Source organism: Pantherophis guttatus, chromosome 1 (assembly GCF_059756535.1).
Source record: "Pantherophis guttatus breed Tessera chromosome 1, ASM5975653v1, whole genome shotgun sequence".
NCBI lineage: Eukaryota > Metazoa > Chordata > Lepidosauria > Squamata > Colubridae > Pantherophis > Pantherophis guttatus.
Window position 1 is genome coordinate 175942495 of NC_142063.1, and position 21529 is coordinate 175964023.

Here is a 21529-nt window from a genome sequence, read left to right on the forward strand (position 1 = left end):
CTTTGGGCACTCAGTCCGGAAAAGGTTAGCCATCACTGCCTTAGGAGAAGTCCATAAGTTTTCTCTAGACATTTACAAATATGCACAAGTTTATTTGGGGTGAGTAGGTGAGAGTCACTTTATGATTCATTAAAAATCTTTTCAGCTGTATTATATCACAGCTGCAGATAGCATAATATATCTAGACTGCAAAAATCCAGATGACCTATGGAAGACAAGTGTATTTGCCATCTATTGATCATCAGAGCAGGTGAGACCCAATTTAGATAATGAGAGGCCAGATTCTGGCACAGCACCAAGAACATACTGGCAGCTGTGATGGGCCAAGCAAAAGCAAACAGTTTATCTCCTTGAGAGGAGACAGTGGCAATGTCTCTAATCAAACCATTCCAGCATTTCAGGATAAATCAAACAGCCTTCACATGTTCCCCTCTGCTTTAAACAACTCAAACTCTAGATCTGTTGCTCTTACTCTTTAGGGTGCATTTGAATCCTAAACTTGATATTTGGATTGGATTGTGAAATGGCACATAAATACTGCTGTTACAGATAACTCTTGTGGCTCTGCCATTCTCTGGCGGCAGATTGCTATGGTTCAAGTTACAATGCAAGTTAAGTGCTCTTTGAACTTTCTAAAATTGAAGTACTCTCTGACTAATTGCTCACACAATTCCTGGTTTTTATCAGAAAGTTTACAACATGGCAATATATTAGATATTGTTTTTGCATTTATTTCTCTCTTATATTCATTGGCACAAGGCACTCTATAGCTAATATGTCAGGAAAGGAAAGGTTGGAGACTCGGTGATAGTTTTCCAAAATTGTCAGGTCCACAAATGAATTCTTGAAGAGAAGATCACCATCACCTCTTTCAAGGCTGGTGAGAACACTCCCTTTCCTTGATTGTTACATGGATCCAATCCATCACATTTTCCTGGCTCCCTGAAGGACCTGATAACAAGACATTGCTCTAGAAACCACATCAGATTTTGCTTTGAAAGTCAAGATTCTAGCAAATCTGAGCAAGTTTATCAGCAAAATGTTGCACTAATTGGCACAGCTAGATAACGATTCCTGTTGATGACTTCCTATTCAATGTTCCAGAGCAATGAATGTTGAGTGTTGAACAAGAGCACTGGATGTCAACACACTGACCCAGTAAGAGGAGATAAGTAAACTTGTTTTGCCATTCTTATTGCCATGGTGTAGGATCTTATATGAGCTCATACCCTGCTTGATCAGATTCACTCTTTACCCTTCTCAACTGGTATTGCAGGTGCTTCTTCATCACTTCATCTCCTGAGATCCTAGTAATCAAAAGGGTTCCCCAGGGTGGACTAATAACAAGAGAATACTCAGCTGCAGACGTCATGAGGGATATTAATTGCTATTAGGAGTTTGGAAAAGGTGATGGGAGGTGGTTTAATTGGGTTGCTAGTGTAACTCCAAGCAAGACTAATTCTGTTTGGGATTAAAACTAACTCTTGCACAGTTAACATAACAACCAATTCATTTGATTTAGCAGTATATGAACAATTCTACGCTCCCCCCTTTACCCACAGCCAATTCAATTTGAATGTGTTGTGCAAATAGGCTGAAAAATATTTAAGATGTTGAGAAAAATGATTTAAAATGCCTTGATGATTTAACTAAAGCTAGGTTTCATTCCAACAAAACTTCTGAGAGCTGAAAGGTCAAGCAGAAAAAAAATAGTTCATTTGTAAAGACCAATAATAAGTGTTATCAATCCTGGCCAGGGATGTTTATGAGACTTCCATCACAGAATGTCATTCCTCTATCAAAATTGTGCAGCTTACAGAGAACTTTAAAATAAATATGAACCAAGTACCTAGAAGGCTGCTTCCTTCTAAGAATGTACAGGTCTCAAAAAGCATGGTGATTTTATTATTACACGTGCCTAAAAATCAGTGTTAGCATTCTAACACTGTTATTGCTGTTAGTTTTCGTTAACCATTTCAGATTTGCAGAAAGTTGCCAAAATTCCTCCCATGGGTATTTCATGTGCATACTCCCTGCAATCCACAATTGAATCCACTTCTAGCAGCTTGAAACAAAAGATATTAAAAGATTCTCAATTTGCTAAACAAAATAAATCTGCATCTATCATTCTGTTTGTACAGTATCAATTCCTCTTGCTCACGGTGTGCTAATTCAGGCAACAATTATGAAATAAATGCATATGTCAAGAAGTTAAGCAATCACATATATTATATTGTCATTCCATGCAGGATGTGCAACAACATCTTCCATATTTTATTAATAACATATTATCAACCAACCAACAATTTGTGTTTCAGAATTAATGGCAATATGTTGTTAGCACACTTAATGCATTAGAAAAGCTAACAGTTAATGGAAAAATATTATCAATAAGAAAAGATTACCAACCTGATATACACACACATTACCAAATCTCTAATCCAAAATAATACAGCCTTTATCTCTAAGAAATTTTTTTTAAAAAAAATCTTTGGATTTATATGACAATCAGAAAAAGTGGGCATTAAAGATATAATAAAATATATATCTGCATTCTATTGGGACCTGTAACAAGGTTACAAGGAAGTAGATTTAATGTCCAGATTTTGGTTGGGAAAAATTCCTAGCAATAAAAGCTATTTAAGAATGGAGTAGACTGCTTTGGAAGGTAATGAATGCTTCTTTGCTGGAAACAGAAGCTTGATGTCCATCTGTTGGGGATGCTATACTAGTGGGGTCCTTCATCATGTAGCATGGTGGGTTAGATTATTTTGACAAACTCTTTCAACCACTCCACTTTATGATTCAAGATTCCAGGAAGCAATTATATAACTACTACTGCAGACAGAGAGGAGAGCAAGTGGCTGTGGTGGGGTTACCAAGCAAAAATAGAGCAAGTAGAAAAATAATGAATCTACTTGCGGACAGTTCAAATCTCACCAGGCTCAAGGTTGATTCAGCCTTCCATCCTTCTGAGGTGAGTAAAATGAGGACCCAAATTGTTGGAGGCAATATGCAATATGCTGACTCTGTAAACTACTTAGAGGGAGCTGTAAAGTACTGTGAAGCGGTATCTAACTCTAAGTGCTATTGCTATTGCTATTTTTCCTTTGGTTATTAAGTCCAAATACCTAGCATAAGAACCTATCATCATAATTGTCCAAATTCTCACAAAATTCAAAGTGAAACTATTTGTTTGGCTTTTTTTTTTAATTAGATTTATATGCTGCCCTTCTCTGGAGACTCAGGGCGGCTTACAATGCGTTAAGCAATAGCCTTCATACTTTTGTATATTTTATACAAAGTCAGCTTATTGCCCCCACAACTGGGTCCTCAATTTACCTACCTTTTAAACCATATTCTTTCATTACTTAGATAATTAATTTTTAAATATACATTTATCTATTGCAAATGAGACCATTATTAGATCAGCCATTTAGGATATTTTAAAAATTTAGTAAATTATAGTAAATGTCAGAAACTCGATGACAGTTGTCATTTACTAGTAATTAACATTTTGAGAAGCAAGAGGAAAAATCTGCACTGATAAATCTGGACAAATACTAAATATACACTTAAGTCCTCAACAATCCCTTACACAGAAACTAGTGGAAACACCTGGCACTTTTGAAAGAGATCTTGGGAAAGTAGTAAACTGAATATGATCCAGGAATGTGACAGTGCTATATAACAAACAATGTTTGGTTCCATCAATATAACTAATTTCCAAATCATGGAAATTAACTATCCATTTTATTTTGCTTTGGCCAAAATCTATCTCACATATTATATCCAGTTCTGGAAACACACTGATAATTCAAGCAAATTGGAAAAGATTCAGAGAAGAGCAACAAGGATGATCAGAAAAATAAAAATTAAGACCTGTAAAGAAAGATTGAAGGAGCTGGTCTGGTCTGTTGAGCTTTGAGAAAAGACAATTAATGGAAAAAACATGGTACATTCATCAAATACAGGTAGTCCTTTACTTACAATCACAATTGAGCCCAAAATTTTCATTACTAAGCAAGGCACTTGTTAATGATAATAGCCGATTTTATTACTTACACTTATATACCGCTTCATACAGCCCTCTCTAAGCAGTTAACAGTATTATATTACATTTATATTGGATCCAACAATCTGGGTCCCCATTTTGCCAACCACAGAGTCAGATTGAAATCCTGGCTGTGGGCAGAGTTAACCTGCAATACAGCATTCTAACCACTGCACCACCATGGCTTAAATTAGTTTTGCCCCATTTTACAACCTTTCTTACTGCAATTGTTAAGTGAATCGTTGCAATTGTTAAGTTAGTAACGTGGTTGCGAAGTGAATCTGGCTTCCTCATTGACTTTGCTTGTCAGAAGCACATGATCACATGACCCTGGGACAATGCAACCATCATAAATACACGCCAGTTGCCAAGCATCCAAATTTTGATCATGTGACCATGGGGATGCTACAATAATCATAAATATAAAAAACTGTCATAAGTCACTTTTTTCAGTACCGTTGTAACTTCAAATGGTCACTAAACAAATAGTTAACTGTACTTAAAAGGATGTGACATAAAAGTGGAAAGTCGTTTTTACATTCCAGAGTACAGAGCATAGAATAGTGGAATTAAGTTACATATACTCACGTCGCAACTTCATAGCCATTTGATTGGGATGCTTTCAGGCAAGTGAATAAGTCAGTAGCCTAAAGGTTCCTTTCCAGCCTTATGATTCTGGTTCAAATTATCAAATCAGTTTGACAGATGTATGCAGGCAGATGGAACTACTGTACGAGGTATAGTGGTTAAGACACTGGATTAAGGAAATCCTGATTCTAGTCTGTTTGTAGTCGTGGAAGCCCACTCTGTGACTGTGAGCCACTTATTCTGTCTCAGACCAACCTACTTTAAATAGGTGTTGTGACAGGGAAAAACTGAAGGGGGGGATGCTATGTACGCACTTTAAAATCCTGGAGAAACAGCAGGATATAAATCTTAATATTTTGTAGACTAGTACATCAAAATATGTCCCAAATTCCTTTTGAACTGGATTCTGGCTTGCATGGAGGGTGCATTTTTATTTAACCAAACTAGCTCTTATTGTCTGGCCCATTCAAATGCAAAACTAAAAGACTGAAGATTTAGTGAATGAAAGCTTCTACCCACATGAAGGATATACCAGCTCTGGGAGGAATCCACAAAGCTGGTAAATAGCTCTAAGCAGGGTTCATCCAACTTCCCTTTAATTCTTATTATAACATTAAATTGGGCCTAAGTAGTAGCCTGACTGAGAGCTTTTGCAGGTTCAGCAGAAATCACGAATGCCCAGTCCAATTCTCTAAACTGCAACAATTTATTATGTGGAGTTACATGCTTTTGTGGCAAAATATTTATTTATTTATTTATTTAATAAATGTATATGCCGCCCATCTCACCATCCAAAAAATGATATTCTTCCAGGTGTTGTTAGATTACAGTTCTGATCAGTATTAACCATACTGGCTAAGGATAATAAATTATGTGAATTTAGTCCAACAACACATGGAACAAAAGCTTTTTGATGTTTGCACTACTGAGTGTTCCTCAGAGTTACATGCAAGATAAATCCTTCAAGACATTTTAAAAATAAAAAAATAACTGAACTAACAATAATAGAGTTTGATAGTTTATAGTCTCCCCTATCCTCCTCCCCTTCTCATCTCCTAGAAAAAAAGTTATTGTGATATATATAAGGTATATTATACAGAGGTGTAGTCCTCCAAATAAAGACAAACCCTTAAAATGTCAATTACACAGGTAAAGATAGAACTGAAATCATGAAACACATTAGAACCAAGGCAATTATATCCATAGATAAGAGCCAATATTCCAGACAAAGTAGAGATGTTGTTCATATATGATGAAAAGTTTATCAGGCACCAAAATGACTTTTGACTTATTTTTGTATTGTGAGCTGAAGGATTGGTATTCTACAGTAGATATAATTAAAGTTATAAAGTCAGGAAGGCTGAAGATTTTTTAAAATTTGCTTTTGTTAAAGAAAAGTACGTATTTACCTTTTTACCTCTTTACTTTTACCTTTACCATCTTATTACTAAGATTAAATGAAAGAATTGTGTACAATATTGTATCTAAAGATTTTTTTACTGAACATTTAAAAAAGATTCCTTTTATGAAATAGAATGGAGATGATTGAATAATGGTCCAAAAAGGATTACAGGTGGCATTGAACGAAGGGATTTTACATCCAGTTCTTAAAACTCTGGTAGTTCACACAGTCACATGATCCCCATTTACAAATCTCCCTGAAGACTTCCCATAAAGTCAATGGGGAAGCTGCAAGGAACGTTGCAAATCCACCTTCACCCCTGGTCTTTCTTCACTCACACATTCCTAGCCCCCTTCCTCCCTTCACTCACACAAATCCCACATCGTCTTTCTCCAGCCTTCCCGCACTCACACACACACACATGCACTCCAAAACCTTTCTTCTCCAGCCTCCATGCATTTGCACACATTCCACACCCTCTTTTCCAGGTTTTCTGAAATCACACTGCACTGTAACCCCCAGTCCCCCAATTCACTCATGATTGCCCAGGACCTCCCAGGGTTCCCCCACCCTCCTATGACACTGCCTTGCTGGGACTCCTTCCACTTCCCACTTAAGAACTTGCACATCACATCTTGGATTGTGATAACAACCAGGAGTGCCTGAATTACCACTGCTAAGCGATGGGCTCATGTGATATCATACTTTACAATTACATTGCTTAGTGATAGCAATCTTGATCACAACTGCAAGCATAATTTGAGAAGTACTTATAAGTAGTTTTAACTCTCAAACACCAAGTAAGACAACAGTTATTCCTTCATAGTAGTAGTACTAGCAGCAGCATAAAGTAGCATTCAGTGTAGACACACCCCTTTACCTTCCTTGGCCTAGTGTTAATTTTGTTTTGTTTTTTCAATTCAATCAAGGTTTTTCAGAAGTGGATTGCCATTGCCTCCTTCCTAGGGCTGAGAGGAAGTGACTGGCCGAAGGTCATCAAGTTAGCTGAATGCCCAAGGCAGGACTACAACTCATGGTCTCCTGGTTTCTAACCTTGTCTCTTAAAGTCTGGCTGATCTCTGACTCTCAATATGTTACAAGAAGTCAAAATTTACTAATGATCACTTACCTAGATTTCATTTTTAAAAAGTGTCAATATGTAACACAAAGTTCATTGTGACACGTGGTAAAAAACACTTTAGAAAAAGCTTTATAAAAACTTCTGTATTTGTTCATAGCCTACTTTAATGTCACACATATGAATTCTACAAGCTACAAAGGCAAACTTTGGAATCTTTAACTGCCAAAAGAAACTGCAGGTTGAATTCTTCTGTCCATTCTGAAAATAGGCTAAGAAGAAGTGTTCATAATTCATTGTGTGTGTCTTGATAAAAATTACACTACAGGCATTCCATGATTCAATGCTTCCATTTTTGCAGGGGATGAAGCAATAATATGGGCAGGATATAATAAAATAGCATAACAAGGCTATATTGAGAATTTCAAAGACTAAATATTATCTGGAGATTTTGCCATAAGACAGTCATGATAAACAGATATTTTACAAGAAAGCTGGCCTAAAGAGCTTTTGAGATACTTTCCAACCATACAATTCCGCATAATATACTGAACAGATCTATAATTTTAAAAATATAGTCTAAAGAAGCTAAAACTTCTTATCTAGAGAGAGAAAATCTGTTCACTTACTGTACCGTTTCAATTCTCCTAGACACGAATAAATTCATGCATAAGAAAATGTATACTGCACTGAAGAGTTTTATCCTTTCAGATTTGTAACTAACTGAACTGTGTTACCAACTGAACTGTGCTACAAACTTTAATACAACTTTAAATGTATTTACACAGAAAGTAATAAAAAAAAATCTAAACAAACCATTATATAACGACAGTTTTGCTTTTATCCACATTAATTGCTCCACAAAACAGCAAGGGTCCTCCAGAAATTAATCTCCTGACCAGCTATATTTTGGGACAAGTCCAAGTATTTATGCATAGTTGGGAAAAGGAAAATTATATATACTTGCTACAAATCCAGCAAGAGGCTTTCTTTGGAAGAGACCCTGCTATGGCCACAATTGTGACTTCCCTGAAAATATAGCACTTTTATTTATACTATCCAATTAGAACTTTCCAATTGTATAATAAAATTTGGGCACTAAAAACATTAGTAAGTTCATATCTCAAAAATATATACAAATGTGCATCTTTAGAAAAAAAATACAGAAGAATGCCAATATTAAAAGAAAATATGTACAAACGCATTTTATCTGAAAAATCTCTTGCAAAATGTATGCTCTCTAGGGAAGTACATAGGACATTCTACAGTATATGGTATGAAAAAACGTGCCACAATGTGCAACGTTTTTTGGGTGGGATTCAAAATGATATGAAATAAAGTTAAGTCAGGAAAAATGATATTCACCCATCTCCAGCATAGATAACGCTTCGTTGAGTGAGGGTCACTTCCCTGCCACCTTGAAAGAGGCAGTGGTGAGGCCCCTCCTCAAGAAGCCGTCCCTGGATCCGACAATATTGGCCAACTACCGTCCTGTCTCCAACCTTCGCTTCATGGCGAAGGTTGTTGAGAGTGTGGTTGCACGACAGTTTCCGCAATTCCTGGAGGAAACATCCTATCTAGATCTGTTCCAGTCGGGTTTCAGGCCCGGGCACAGCACAGAAACGGCATTGGTCGCATTGGTAGATGATCTCTGGAGGGCTCAGGACAGGGGTTGCTCCTCTGTTCTGGTCCTGTTAGACCTCTCAGCGGCTTTTGATACCATCAACCATGGTATCATGCTGCACCAGTTGGAAGAGTTGGGGATGGGGGGCACTGTGTTACGGTGGTTCTCCTCCTTTCTCTCCGACCGGTCGCAGTTCGTGTTGGCAGGGGGGCAGAGGTCGACCTCGAGGCCTCTTATATGTGGAGTGCCTCAGGGGTCGGTCCTCTCGCCCCTCCTGTTCAACATTTATGTGAAGCCGCTGGGCGAGATCATCCATGGCTTCAGGGTGAGATACCACCAGTATGCTGATGACACCCAGCTGTACATCTCCACCCCAGGCCACCCCAACGATGCCCTTGAAGTGATGTCCCAGTGCCTGGAGGCTGTGCGGATCTGGATGGGGAGGAACAGGCTCAAGCTCAACCCTTCCAAGACTGAGTGGCTGTGGCTCCCGGCATCCCGATATAGTCAGTTGACTCCATCACTGACTATTGGGGGCGAGTCGTTGGCCCCCACAGAGAGGGCTCGCAATCTGGGAGTCCTCCTGGATATGCAGCTGTCCTTGGAGGAACATCTGATGGCTGTAACCAGGGGGACCTTCTGTCAGGTTCTCCTGATTCGCCAGTTGCGGCCCTTTCTTGATCGGGATTCCCTGTGCACAGTCACTCATGCCCTCGTCACCTCTCGCCTTGACTACTGCAACGCTCTCTACATGGGGCTCCCCTTGAAGAGCACCTGGAGGCTCCAACTGGTCCAGAACGCAGCAGCACGGGTAGTGACGGGAGCAGCATGGCGCTCCCATGTAACACCGCTCCTGCGTGAGCTGCACTGGCTCCCGGTGGTCTTCCGGGTGCACTTCAAGGTGTTGGTTATCACCTTTAAAGCGCTCCATGGCATAGGGCCTAGCTATCTTCGAGACCGCCTGCTGCCACCGACGACCTCCCATTGACCCGTGCGCTCCCACAGAGAGGGCCTCCTCGGGGTGCCATCAGCCAAACAGTGCAGGCTGGTGACCCCCAGGGGGAGGGCCTTCTCTGTGGGGGCACCTACCCTCTGGAATCAGTTGCCCCCAGAGATAAGGAGAATCCAAGACCTCAGTGCCTTCCGCCGTGCCCTTAAAACCTTCTTTTTCCAGCAAGCCGGGCTGGCCTAATTTTTTAAGTGTTTTTAATTGTTTTGTTTATCGTTTTTAATTAATGGGGCCAAATTTATATATATCTTTTAATTGTATTTTAATATTTGTACTTGATGTTTTTACTTGGCTGTTCACCGCCCTGAGTCCTCAAGGAGAAGGGCTGTATACAAATTCAAAATAAAATAAAATAAAATAAATAAATATACCTAAGTTCAGTATTTTACAATCCTTAATCTTACATGGGATCCTCATGACAGCTGGCCCATACAAATACATCCTTTTATTGATGGCCTCCTGTTGCTATGAAATTTCAGCCTACTTAGCCCACAAAAGTATTTTTCTGTGCAATTCTGTTTTAATTTGGATTTTGACTGAATGTTTTTAATTACTGCCACTGTAGTATGTGTTTACCTGATTTTGGATTATTTAATGCTGTTTATATTTGTTTATTATATAAAATTTAATCTTCAATTGGATTCATAGTCTGGGACTGGGAAAAACTTAACAGTTCAAGTCCCAACCAAGGACCTAAGAGCTCTTAAGGTACCATCTGAGTATACAGGCAGTTCTGAGTAAGGTGGTTTTTTACAAAGTCAGAATATTCAGGTCTGACAAGTTCAAAATTTCCATGTATCTAGGCAACCCTTTGGGTATTGCTCCAGGGGCTCCTATTACTGCTGGTACAACCATTGATTTCTTCCTCCACAAATGCTCAACTTCAATTTGCAGATTGTGGCATTTTGTTATTTTTTCTAGCTGCTTCTCTTCAATTCATGCATTAACCTGGTATTGCAATATCAATGAACCAGACTTTTTTCTATTATTATTATTATTATTATTATTATTATTATTATTATTATTATTATTATTAATCATTGCACAGTCAGCCAGATGTTCAGACTGGGTTCAGCATTTTTGTCTACCTATCAAGTCTTTACCAAGGACCTGGGATAGGTAGATGTGGATGTTTGATGGTGTTACAGATATTGTCACAGGATGGAAGCTGTTCCCAGTAAAGCCACCTTTTGCAGTTGACTGACTGCAAATTTGTCAATGCCAATAGTGTTCAAGTGGTGCTCCACTTGTTTTGGGATTACACCCAAGGCACCTATTACTACTGGTAGTAATTAGTTGCCTTTGCCACAGTTGATCTATTTCTATTTATAGAACTTTATATTTTGTTATCTTCTCCAGTTCTTTCTCTTCTATTCTGCTGTCTCCAGGCACTGCCACATCCTCTATCCAGACTTTTTTGTCTTTCTTGCCGACAATTGTTAAGTCTGGGATCTTATGTGGCAGATCTTATGTGCCTATCTGTTTGAATTTGTTTCTTGAAGTGAGTAGGTGCTTATACTTGATGTTACAGTATTTGCATCTTTTAATGCTTGTGCTAGATGTTTCTTTAGAATACGTTTCAATCCAAGCATCTTTATTCTGATGTTTCTGTGCTGTTCTAGATGTTCAGTTATTCTTTGTTTCAATTCTTTTACTTCTTTAGTTAGAGGGCTTTGTTCTTCAGGAGGCAGAGGAGTGGATGCCTGGTTTCCAAATGAAAACAGTTTTATATCTCTGCGGGATTCCTCTACTGCCAACTTCCCCTGGTTTGCCTCTATATTTCAAGTTATTTCTGGCAAGGCTTTGATTTCTTTGCCCTGGGTAAACCTTTGCAGTTCTTCCAATTTTACTTCCACGAATATGTTATTTAATATTATAAATCAACGTTTATCTGCTAGCCTCTGTTCTGTTATTTCTGGTTCTGGATGTTCTTTCTAGAACTGGTGCATTCATTTCAAATATTGTCTTTCTGTTGGACTTGATCTGTAATAACATCATTATTTCTGTGTTTTCAATGGCTGTATATTTGTTACAACTAAACACCTTTTCTTCCAGTACTTCTGCAGCAGCTGGCCCTGGTTGCTCAGCCAAAGGTTCTGAGTCCTGTAGCCCATTTTTCACCAGATATTCAGGAACTTAAACATCTAGCGTAGACCTTGTTAACCCAGCAACATCCAAGCCAGTATGGCTTTCTGAAATTTATGTCTCACCATATTTTTTATGGGAGTGACACTCTTTTTGTCGGCCTCCACTGATGAAACCTGTCCTGTCTGGCTGAATCTCTGGTATAGCTCTCACCTTCCTCAGAGTACACAAGCCCCACAACTTCATCAATCCGGTGTCTCACTGAGGGTTTATTATTGTTGTTATTGTTGTATAAGATTTAATCTTCAGTTCAATTCACACAGTCTGGGACTGGTAAAAACTTAACAGTCAAAGTCCTTAAACAAGGACCTAAGAGCTGTTAAGGTAACGTCTGAGTATATAAACAGTTCCAAATAAGATGGTTTTTTGGGGGGAAAAATGTGTTCAAGTGATGCTCCACTTGTTTTGGGATCACACCCAAGGCACTATTACTATTGGTACTACTTTGGCTTGCCTTTGCCATAGTCATTCTGTTTCTATTTGTAGGTCTTTGTATTTTGTTATCTTCTCCAGTTCTTTTTATTATTCTGCTGTCTCCAGACATTGTCACATCCACTATCCAGACTTTTTTGTCTTTCTTATCAACAACTGTTAAGTCCAGGGTGTTATGTGGCAGGTGCCTGTGTGTCTGAATTCTAAAATCCCGGAGTAATTTAATGTCTTCATTTTTTATAACTTTCTCTATGTTATGGTCCCACCAGTTCTTGTTTGCAGGCGATGATGATGATGATGATGATGATGATGATGATGATGATGATTTTGTTCTCATTAGGTAAGATAAAGCTTAAATGTAATAAAATTAGGACATGAAAAGCTATTGTTAGTTTATTGCTTTCAGGTCTTCTGAATTTAGACCTGCACTGACCAATGTAAGTTAGCTAAAACATTTTTTTATTCCTAAAATATCTTATTCCTGCTTTTTGTGTTTCCTTAACACAAAAAGCAGAAATTCCCTTGAAACAATTCATCACTGTCAACAGTCAAACAAGCTCCCTTGTTTGGGGGGGGAGGGTTGTTTGGCGAAGGAGAGGGAGGGTGATTTGTTAGGGGGGGCAGGCCCGGCACAGGGTCGTGTTAGGGGAGGTGCAGAGTGGGGAGTGGAGGGGGTTAGTGTGGTACGGAGGAGGGCGATTCCATCTGGACTGTCAGCGGGAGGGGCAGATATGGTGGGAGTAGGGGGCCACATCGTGTTGTGGGGGCACGTGCCCGCTGTCTCCAAGCGGTGACGTGCTCTGGCCCCCAATGCTCACCTTGTTCCCTGGATTGTCCAGAGTCTCAGAGCCCCGGTCTTAGGCTGATGCTGTGCAATGCCAGGTCCATGGTCAACAAAGCCCCCCTCATCTGTGAGTTGATTCAGGAGGGGGGAGCGGACCTAGCGGGAATTACAGAGACCTGGTTGGGCCAGGAGGGGGGTCCCCCTCGTTGAGATGTGCCCACCAGGTTTCCACGCATTTCATCAGCCGAGGGCTCAGGGTAGGGGTGGGGGAGTGGCGGTTATTGTAAAGGAAGGCCTCGATCCTAGGGAGGCCACTGTACCTCAGATAGCCGGATGTGAGTCTCTCCTTGTGAAGTGGGGCCATGGGATGCAGGTGGGCTTGCTGATTGCGTACCTGGTTCCCTGCTGCATGGCAGCGGCCCTGCCAAAGCTCCTCAACGTCATAGCCGGGGTGGCGGTTGATACCCCCAGGCTTTTGGTCATGGGGGATTTCAACCTGCCATCCATCGGTGAAACGTCGGAGGTGGCTCAGGAGTTCATGGCTTCCATGACAGCCATGGACCTGACCCAGTTAATTCATGGCCCTACTCACACAGGAGGACACACTCTGGACTTGGTTTTTGTCTCTGGTCAGTGGTTGAATGGTCTAGATACAGGGGATATAGTCATCAAACCCTTGTCATGGTCAGACCATTCTCTCCTTAGACTTGACTTCCTGACCGCTACACCCCGCCACAGGGAGGTGGAACCGACTAGGTGGTTCTGCCCCAGGCACCTGATGGATCCTGATAGGTTCCAAATGGAGCTTGGGCCATTTCCTGAGACTCTGGCTCACGACTCGACTGAAGACCTGGTGGCCGCCTGGGATAGGGCAGTCGCTGGTGCTTTAGATCAGGTCATGCCTTTGCAGCCTCTGACCCGGCGCTGAATCGGCCCAGCTCCTTGGTTCTCCAAAGAGCTGAGGGAGATGAAGCGCCGGAAAAGACGCCTAGAGAGTAGTTGGAGAGCTAATCGTTCTGGATCTGACTATATCAAGACCTACTTAGTGGCGATAAAGGCGGCAAAGTGTAACTACTTTTCCGCTCTTATCGCATCAGCAGATAATCGCCCAGCTGCCCTGGGAGTGCGGGAAGATCCCTTGCAAGGGCGTGCTGAGGATTTTGCGTATTATCTGCACGATAAAATCGCTCAGATTCGGGATGGCCTGGACTCTGACTGGGTGGGTTCAGGCGAGGTGTCCAAGGTGGGTCTTGAGAATGTTATCAGGGAGGAGTTTGATCCTGTGACTCCCGAGGACGTGGACAGGATGCTGGGGAGGTTGAACGCAACCACGTTTATTGGACCAGTGGTTCTCCTGGCTGGTGCTGGCTACCTGGGAGGTTACACGAGGCTGGCTCCAGAGGATTATAAATGCTTCTTTGAGTGAGAGTTTCTTACCTCCCGCCTTGAAAGAGGCGGTGGTGAGGCCCCTCCTCAAGAAGCCCTCTCTGGATCCGGCTGTTTTGGCAAATTACCATCCTGTCTTCAACCTGTGCTTTGTGGCGAAGGTTGTTGAGAGTGTGGTTGCACGACAGCTCCCACAGTACCTGGATGAAACTGTCTATCTGGATCCGTTCCAGTCCGGCTTCAGGCCTGGGTACAGCACGGAAATGGCATTGGTTGCGTTGGTTGATGATCTCTGGAGGGCTCAGGACAGGGGATGTTCCTCTGTTCTGGTCCTATTAAATCTCTCAGTGGCTTTTGATACCATCGACCATGGTATCATGCTGCGCCGGCTGGAGGGGTTGGGAGTGGCAGGCACCATCCTACGGTGGTTCTCCTATTATCTCTCCGACCGGTCGCAGTCCGTGTTGGCTGGGGGACAGAGGTCGACCTCAAGGCACCTTGTTTGTGGGGTGCCGCAAGGGTCGGTCCTCTTGCCTCTCCTGTTCAACATTTATGTGAAGCCGCTGGGTGAGATCATCCGTGGATTTGGGGTGCGGTGCCATCTGTATGCTGATGACACTCAGCTGTACATCTCCACCCCAGACCACCCCAGGACCATGATGCCCTTGAAGTGATGTCCCGGTGCCTGGAGGCCGTGCGGGTCTGGATGGGGAGGAACAGGCTCTGACTCAACCCCTCCAAGACTGAGTGGCTGTGGCTGCCGGCATCCCGATATAGCCAGCTGGTGCCATCGCTGGCTATTGGGGGCGAGTCATTGGCCCCCACGGAGAGGGCTCGTAACTTGGGCGTCCTCCTGGATGCACGGCTGTCTTTAGAAGAGCATATGACGGCCGTGGCCAAGGGGGCTTTTTATCAGGTTCGCCTGATACGCCAGTTGCGTCCCTTTCTGGATTGGGACTCCTTATGCACGGTCACTCATGCCCTCGTCACCTCTCGCCTGGACTACTGCAATGCTCTCTACATGGGGCTCCCCTTGAGGAGCACCCGGAGGCTCCAGCTGGTCCAGAATGCAGCCGCGCGGGTAATTATGGGGGCGACATGGCGCTTCCATGTAACACCTCTCCTTCGCGAGCTACACTGGCTCCCGGTGGTCTTCCAGGTGCGCTTCAAGGTATTGGTTCTCATCTTTAAAGCACTCCATGGCTTAGGGCCCGGGTATTTACGAGACCATCTTCTGCCACCGATAACCTCCCACCAGCCAATCCATTCCCACAGAGAGGGTCTCCTCAGGGTGCCGTCAGTCAAGCAATGTCGACTGACGACCCCCAGGGGGAGAGCCTTCTCTGTGGGGGCACCCGCCCTCTGGAACGAGCTACCTCCAGGAATACAACTGATCCCGGACCTCCATACTTTCCGCCGAGCCTTGAAGACCTTCTTATTTCAGCAAGCCAGGCTGGCTTAAAATTTTAATGGGCTATTTTATGGGTAAAGGGTTTTAAAATTTGGGGAAGCCAAACTGATCTAATTCTGTTTTAATTTCTTTTAATTTTTATACTGTATGTATTTTAATTTTGGCTGTTCACCGCCCTGAGTCCTTCGGGAGAAGGGCGGTATACAAATTTAATAAACCTTAACCTTAACCTTAACCTTAACCTAAACTCTCTATCATCTGATTTTACATAAAATAGATTGTTAATTTTTATTATTGTAGGTAATCAACTTACATCAACTTAATCTGCAATTGTTTAAGGATCTCCAAATTATAAGAGTTTGCATATCTGTTACCCAATGCTAAATCTGTCTCCATTACAAATGTCCCCACTCCCGTTGGCTTCAAATTCCAGCTCTGGATAACATTATGACTACTTGCCAGATTCGGTCTGCAAGCCTGAATGGAGCTACATGAGAGCAAATTTCAAGGGGATTTACTTCTTAGTAAGCATTCAGAGGATTGGAGCACATGGCTTTCAAGGGTCACAATCCAACCATTTCAACACGGGATTTAAATGTATCTCTCCCTTTGCCTTCCCCAACGAATTAATCTTTATAAACTAAGTTGTTCCTGCTGTTTCTTACGAACACCGGGTAATTGTTGATTGTTTAATAATATATTTATGTTCAACACCTAAGGTGTATTTAAAATACTCTCTTAGTTATGTCCTTCATATTAAAATTCTCAACCTCTTGAATTCTTACTGTCAGTTACAACACTCTTTACAAGTCAGTAATCTAAATTAACAAGTAATGGCATTTCTGTCTGAATAAAACAAATATAAGTAGGCTGGATCAACAGTTGTTCATAAGTAATAAACTAAACAATTAACTCTTCATCAGAATGCAGTGAAGTTGTCTTCTGTTTTTATACATTTTCGATATGCAAATAATAAAGTTTGTGAGATAGTGAAATAGTCAGAAAATGTTCTCCTGGGAAAATGTTTCCTGCGACCTATATAATTTGTGTACAGTATTACTTATAGCAGTGATGGCTAACCCTTTTGCCATCGCGTGCCAGGAGAGGGGGGGCGGGGAGGGTCACGTGCGCATGTGCCCACGCACATGTGTGTGCAACCCCCTCCCCCCTTCCCCGCTGCTCCTGGCACATGATGGCCTGGTAGGCCCGTTTTTCTTTCTTACCTGGTTCCAGATCCTCTCTGTGTATCTGGGAACGGCGAAAACAGCCTTTCCCACTCCCTTGGAGGCCCTAGGGAGGCTGAAAGGGCCCATTTCCCAACTCTCGGTGGACAGGAAGTGACATTTTTTGCTGTCCCCAGCCTCCAGAACCTCTCTAGGAGTCTCTAGGAGCCTCTCTAGGAGTCTCTAGGAGCCTCTCTAGGAGTCTCTAGGAGCCTCTCTAGGAGTCTCTGGAGGCTGGAGACAGGAAAAAACGTCACTTCCTGTCTTATTTTTTGCAAGGATTTTTTAAAAAGTAATTTATTTTTTATTTTTGGAGAGACTCGTGTGCTTATATGTATATTTAGTTTAATTTTTTTTTAAGTAAACATAAACTACATAGTTTTGTTAAGCTATTTTGAGTTTATATTTTGAGTTTTTAAGATTGTGTTACAGGAGGAACAATATACATTGTCCAGATTTAAAGAACAAAATAATAGCCATTTTCTTCTTTTGGGGAGGAGGGGGAAGCCAAGCATTGAAGGCTGTTAGCCCTGGGATACTAAATGAAAAAAAAATATAAACAGTAGGTCAGTGATTTCAATGTATTCTATTCAATTTCTGTCATTTCTTTCTGAATACTAGAAAAATGTTGCTGTTATTATTACGTATACATGGGCAAGAATGAATATCTATTTATTAGATATACAACCCACCTTTCTTTCAGGAGTTCAGTGAAGTATGCCTAGCACTCCTCTTCTAATTTCTTGTCTAAAATAGCGTCTCTGTGAGGCAGATGTAGTAACTGTTTCAAAGCACACAGTGAGTTTCCACATCTATATGTGGCCATAAACCTGTATCTTCCAATCCATAAACAAGGCCGCCTTCAAAACCTACTAAGAAACAAACATGGTTTCCAGAAACTCAAAGTACAAATCAAAAAGGAGCTCTGGTGGCTCAGCAGACTAATTAACATCCACTTACATCTGCTGCCTGCAATTACTGCAAGTTCAAATCTCACCAGGCTCAAGGTTGACTCAGCCTTCCATCCTTTCTAAGGTAGGTAAATTGAGGACCCAGTTGTGGGGGCAATAAGCTGACTTTGTATAAATATACAAAAGTATGAAGGCTATTGCTTAATGCATTGTAAGCCGCCCTGAGTCTCAGGAGAAGGGCGGCATATAAATCAAATTTTAAAAAAAGAAAAGAAATCATTTACAGAACTATTTTTCTAAAAGAAAGTCACTGGTTATCAAGTTAAGAATCTTTTTGACAACTGATAAGTTGTCAAAAACTTATTATTATTATTTCTTGTCAAAAACTTATTATTATTATTTCTTGTTTATCTCAAACCCACTCTAAATCAGTTTAAGACATTGTTTTTCTTTTTCACTGAACACTGCCTTGAAATACAACAGGATGAAATAAACATGTGTTTTCAATCATAACAAAGCAATTCTTACACAGAGTTTAGGTAATCGGTTCAACAGCACCCATAAGGAAAGAAATATATAGAAATATTTATAAAATCTATCTTCTAAGCACAAAAAATGATCAAGGATCAGTAAGCTTCTATGGTAACTAATAAAAGAAACTTCTGTCAATAATTTCATAGACTTAAAAGTACTTCTGCATTCACACTGATTATCAAATTAGTTGCTATCTCAGTGAGGAAAGGCACAGTGGTCCTTAATTACCTTTCTCTGAAATTGTAACTTTTTACATTTTACATTTACCATCTCTGGGCAGGTTTCACTCCTGTCTGGGAGAGAATGCAAAAAGGGGCTTAAAGCAGAAATCTACAATTTGAAGCTCCATGTGCTATGCATCCAAATACTAGATATGGTCCGTAAGACTCTAATGAAAACTTGCTAGAATTTGTAATATTAAATGCAACAAAATGGGATTCTTTTAAAAAAAATGCAAACAAATTAATTGTATTTATTTATTTATTTAATTCAATTAAAATGATTTTATTGAAATTCAGCCCTAGATACACATCCAAAAGTTAAATGTGGCCTTCACATCATATTTATATCTAAATTAATAGGTCTTTTAAAATAGATTATGAGTTGAGTCTTAACTAAAAGCTGAATATGGAATAAGTGTGGTCTCATATTACTAACACCTATATTGAATAAAATTCATAAAAACATAGGGCTGGAAGGGACCTTGGAGGTCTTCTAGTCCACCCCCCTTCCCAAGGCAGGAACCCTTATTAATAGAGTAAATACGTGTAGTATGATTTTAAAAGAATATATTCCTGTTTGCCCCGCCCCGGGCAGAAGGGATGGCTGGTTAGCTGGCAAGTTACCGGATGAGCTCCGCAGGGCTGGAGGTGTCTATTGCCAGGCAGAGAAATAGCTGGCAAGGTTTCACACAAATGCAGTGGGACTGAGAGTGGCCACTACCACAAAGACAGTTTGCAAGTGATTTACTGGGAATGATTTGCAACATTCCCTGCTGACTTCCCCATTGACTTTGCTTGTGAGAAGCCAGCAGAGTTGGTTGCAAATGACTATTACATGACTGTGATTTCTGCAACTGTCCTAAGTGCAAGCTGGTTCCCAAGTGCCCAGTTTGAAATCAACCTAACCCCATGATTACTAGGCTGGAAATTTGAGGACCAGTCAAAAGTACCACTCACTGAGTACCATTGTAACTTTGAATGGTCACTGAACAAGTGGTCATTAAATAAAGAATACCTGAACAGGTTGGAACCCCAGCATACAACACTTTTAGTTGCACAGCCAATCTATACTTTGGAAAACCAATCTATCTCTGATAATGAACAAAATGGCATCCTTTGTTTTTGTTTTCATTTTGTTTAACATTACAGTGCAAAACATGAGTCAAAAAAGTGAAAAAAAGATTCAAACCACTGTTTCATTATCTCTATCATTTTTCTCTGAAGACCTAAACTTTGAATTCTAAACTATCTGTTCTGATGCCAAGCGATACTGTATAAAGTCCAATGACAGAGTACTGTGTTCAAATCTCACTTGTTTCAATGAGACTTAAGTATTATATACTGCAATTCTCAATAGTTCAATTGCTTATTTACTCAATGAATGATATGACAAGAAAGCTCAGTTGCTATAAAAGATCATATTTTGGCCAATAAAGCACTATACCATTTAATATTCCATATCAAAATCAACAAGTTTTACTTTTTTTAGAGCTTAAAAATAAATGCCAATGCTTGGAATCAACAATGTCTATCTGATCTATCCTTGACAGAATGCAATTGCTCATTATCTAACAATTAAAAAATAGGTGTTTATATTTTATGAAGAATTCAGAATACAATCATCTTTTGAATATTGCTCTTTGAGGACTTTGACCTGAAGCATGTGAGATCCAGTTTTAAACTGAACCAAGTAAGAAACATTAGCCTGACCCAAAAAAAATTCTCAGTTTGAAACATAAGAAGCCGCATATGATTTAAAAAGAAGGCTAATAACATATCAGATTAAATGTACCCATTGTTATGTATGAAAAGAGACATTTTTTGATTATCTTCAGTTTGACAAAGAATGGATACTTTGAACTTGAAGATATTTGATTTTGCTTTAATTATATAACAGTTCTACAGTAGTTCTATTTAAAATGATAAAGCTCAGCCAAAGTGTATAGGATATGTTTTTATTTATTAGTTTTGCCAATAACTGTAAAAAATCCTGCTTTTCAAAAAACTGCTTTTTAAAAAAGAAGTGGGTTTAAGAAAAAGGGCAGATACAAGCAAAGTGACAACCAAGACCAAATTCATCTTGTATCAGAATACTCATCATGAAGGCCATTTCCCAGTAAGAAATAGCTCCACTTTCAAATAAACAGTATAGAGCACCTGAAACAAGGACTAAGAAAAAGATGAAGAGGGGTCTTTGACTACCATATGAAGCCAAATGTGGCATAAGCAAGAACTGACCAAGTGCCATCAAAATAATGCTATACTTACATAGTTGCATTACTTACATGCAATAGAAATAGGTAAACAATGATGGAATTACTTATTAGTTGCAAAAGCATTTCATTTCATGATATGAAAACACTTAAAATATTTTAGAGGAAGACTGGCTAAGAAATCAGTTTTTTCTCTCTCACTTTTTTCTATGCATTATCAGAGTTGCAATGAGTAAGGCATCCCACATAAATAGCCCAAAGAAAGTACAAATGTGACACAACTGAATTTTTCTGTTCCCTGCCCCCCAGGTTCCTGGGAAGCAAATTAAAAAGTTATCTTAATAAGGTTAAATTAATATTAAAATACTATAAAATAGTGGGAAACCATGCTATTAATTCTCAATACTTAACTGTCAGTTTTTAGTAACAGTCTTTTTTTCACGTTTTGAAAAAAAAAATAGAGACGCTCCTTCCCTTAGCATAATTAAGCTTTTTAATAACTAGAAAATGTCCA

At 40.2% G+C, this 21529-nt stretch overlaps 1 protein-coding gene and 1 long non-coding RNA gene across 5 annotated transcripts in view; one reads left to right on the plus strand and one right to left on the minus strand.

Annotated features, from left to right (window-relative positions):
- ERBB4 (erb-b2 receptor tyrosine kinase 4) overlaps positions 1-21529 on the minus strand; it is a 1174706-nt gene that overhangs the window by 1142763 nt on the left and 10414 nt on the right. The gene's annotated exons all lie outside the window — the stretch shown is intronic.
- Positions 4764-7941, plus strand: LOC132710822 (uncharacterized). Its single transcript, XR_015731203.1, has 2 exons — positions 4764-5201; positions 6974-7941. It is a non-coding gene; the product is annotated as an uncharacterized LOC132710822 (long non-coding RNA).